Source organism: Pyxicephalus adspersus, unplaced genomic scaffold, assembly GCF_032062135.1.
Source record: "Pyxicephalus adspersus unplaced genomic scaffold, UCB_Pads_2.0 Sca3121, whole genome shotgun sequence".
Lineage (NCBI taxonomy): Eukaryota > Metazoa > Chordata > Amphibia > Anura > Pyxicephalidae > Pyxicephalus > Pyxicephalus adspersus.
Genome location: NW_027320127.1, coordinates 53 through 3208, shown reverse-complemented (window position 1 = coordinate 3208; position 3156 = coordinate 53). Strand labels below are relative to the sequence as shown.

The window sequence follows — 3156 nt, the reverse complement described above, 5'->3', positions numbered from 1 at the left end:
AAAAAAAAAACAAGAAAACCAAACCATAATACAAAAAGGAATATCATAAATCAAACCTTTATTCTACAATGTAAAAAAGAAGAGATACAAGAAGTACCTCATCAGCAGGTATATACAGTATCACTGAAGGAGGAAAGATAAAAGGATTGGCGGTCACTACTTTATAGCCCCAAGTATCCCCGATGAGCTACTGTGTGCTGTGCAAAAGCCAAAATATTTTAGTAGTGTCACAGGGTAATTCTTCAGCTGTTCTGGATCAGAGCACAGGGTCTCAAAATTCAAAACACAAGCACATATATATGTATATAAAATATGGATATGTATCTACAGTAACAACCGCCATTGCAATACCCAATTGCAGATTGTGTTTTTAATTAGATTGCAAATCCAAAAAGCAGATATAAATCAATCCTGAATATCCACACAGAGGACAGTAATACTATACATTACATTTGGCTCTGTTTTATCTCTTTTAAGATAAAAACAACATTACTATGAGACCACAGCAGTGCAAACTGTTGAATATCCTGTGTTCTGTGCACATAACGTTACCATCACCAGTAGATTTAGGCACAGAAACAATAGTGCTTTTTTGTTTTCTCCCCTGCTCTTGACCATAGAAAGGAGTGATTTTGGCTTGTGCCACAGAGGGCATGCTTTTATATTACATTGTTGTCTCTTCCCATTCAAGTTCAACATCACCTATAACAGAGAAATAAAAAGCCAGTGTAAACATTGACTGTTTTTATGATAATAAATTTTACTATTGATACCATGCTGAGATGCATTTATATGCTATTAGTATCTAAGGCCATTGTTCACTTGTAGTTTACAGGTTCTCTTTTGTACCTGGGCACTTTTTCTCCCCATGAGAACCCTGTGTGCACAGCTAATAGTAACAGCTGGAAAGTCGAATGGTATGATATTCAGGAGTTACATGAAGGCCTGAAAGTGTAATAGATATATGACTATAGATAAGTGTAATAGATACATGACTATCTCCCCCAAAAACCCAGGATATCCATATTATGGAAATGAAATGAAAAGTGTTTTTTTTTTTTTGCCGAGAAATAATTCTCTATTTAAGCATTACATTTCATACTTTTAAATAACCATTTTATACCAGTAGCTTCGGGAATAACTTTTGGCACTAAAGTTCCTCATCCAGTTGTGGTGCTATAAATCAGCTTAGGTGTCACTGCTATAGACATGTTGCTGTCTACACAGAAAATTCCATACATATATATATATGTTAAAGAAAACAACCATGCATTTATTCTTCTCCTTGACAAACAACCATGGCAGAAATATAACGTATGCTCTTACTCATTGAATCCTTGAATTCAGCCTTTTTAATATTTAAAACTGGTTCTATACACTCCTATCATTTGTATACCCCTATTAATTTATGAATTCCCCACTATTGCTAAATATGACATAGCATTATATGTTTCAGCAGTCAGATTGCACATAGGTTTTTGACAGCAACAATGACTTGCACTTATGGGTCTAATTTAGTAAAGCTCTCCAAGGCTGGAGATGATATACACTTTCATCAGTGAACCTGGGCGATCCAGCAAACCTGGAATGGTTTTCTTAAAAGTCATTTGCTATATGTTAGATATGTTAATCGTGGAATGGAGCAGATCCATTTCAGATTTAGAATTACCCAGGTTCACTGATGAAAGTGTATCCTCTTCAGCGTTGGAGAGACTTTGGCTTCCTCAGAAAAGAATGTCTTTGGGCCACGTTTGAGACTGATAGTGGTTTGACTGATTCAATTTAGGATCAATTCTGTGCCTGTGCTCGAGATCATCCAGCGACGGTCATCCTACCTAGACAAAAATGCCCTTTCTTAGGATCATTTAAATAAGGACTATAATTTATTAATAATCACAGTTATATTGTCACAATTATAGTTTCATATACTCGTATTATAATGATATAATTCTGATTTATGCATGTCAAAATTATAATTTATTCTTATAATAAAATACCAGATAATTCCCCACCCCTTTTTTTCTCACACACTGTTTCTCTTGCAATATGAGAACACATGCAAACTTTTTTTGCAACAATGGAAAAAATTGCCTGTGTATAAATGTGTATGAAAATAATTATTTTGGTTACACTTTGTTAACAGGCACAATTTGTGATGGCTAACCAATGGAAATCACAGAATTTAGTTCCAGCTATACACAGGCAATTATGGTTACTTTTTTTACGAACGATTTTTGCCCAATCGATCGTTCGTCGTTCGTTTTGAACGATAAAAATTGGAAGTGTGTACGCACCTTTAGTCTGCAATAAGATGCAATAAGAAGTCTTATGCAAATAAGATAAGGATCTCAAGAATCATGAATCACTAGTCACACCACTCATTTGTCTAATTGCATACATTTTTAGAAAGAAAAAAACAAAAAGTCACCAAAAAGTCAATATGTGGAACCATATTTTTAGCCAACCTACTAAGTATTCTGAACATGTTTTTTTAAAATGCACATTTCCTGCAAATTACGATAAACTAATATACAATTATTTTGCACCTTTGCAAGGGTGTTTGGAAAAAGTGTAATTTTACTGAGAAATAGATGGCTTTAGAGTACCATAGAAGTAAAAGAGGCAATGTATTTTCCTTCCAACAAAATCAAGAGTTATTTATTAGTGGCCCTGACAGAAAAAAAGAAGACTTGCTGTTGGAAAATTAAACTCTTTTAAACTAAATTAAACTGTTTTACTGCTTCTAAACAAAGTTTGATAAAACCCTCATGGCTGATTACAAACAAGCAGGGTTGATACACATCAGCTATTGACTATAGCCACAGAATACATTGAACTCTAGGGTAACCAAAGCTAAAGTGCACAAACTGTTTCTATCTACTGTGATAACAGGCAATAAGGATTATTGTTGTAATTAACTGATGTTTCCTGTTTCAGGGTAAAGTGGTTGTGTGCTATGTATAAAAAAGACTCTAGAATCTGGAAATTATGAAAATAGTGCAGGTAAGCCTTGCCTTTGCTGTAGGTTGGGGTCTATTCATGAAACATGACAACTGATTTTTACTGATTTACTTTGTGAATTTGGGTAGCTGTCAAAGTTCAATGTATTACTAGAATAAAACTGGCTAAGTTTCACCTATCAAATCATTTTCATTT

At 34.1% G+C, this 3156-nt stretch overlaps 1 long non-coding RNA gene across 1 annotated transcript; it reads right to left on the bottom strand.

Moving 5' to 3' along the window:
* Window positions 1-41: 41 nt before the first annotated feature.
* On the bottom strand, window positions 42-2193 carry LOC140321381 (uncharacterized). The gene is made up of 2 exons (XR_011918917.1): window positions 1670-2193; window positions 42-702 (listed from the first exon to the last, which is right to left on the bottom strand). It is a non-coding gene; the product is annotated as an uncharacterized lncRNA (long non-coding RNA).
* Window positions 2194-3156: the final 963 nt, after the last annotated feature.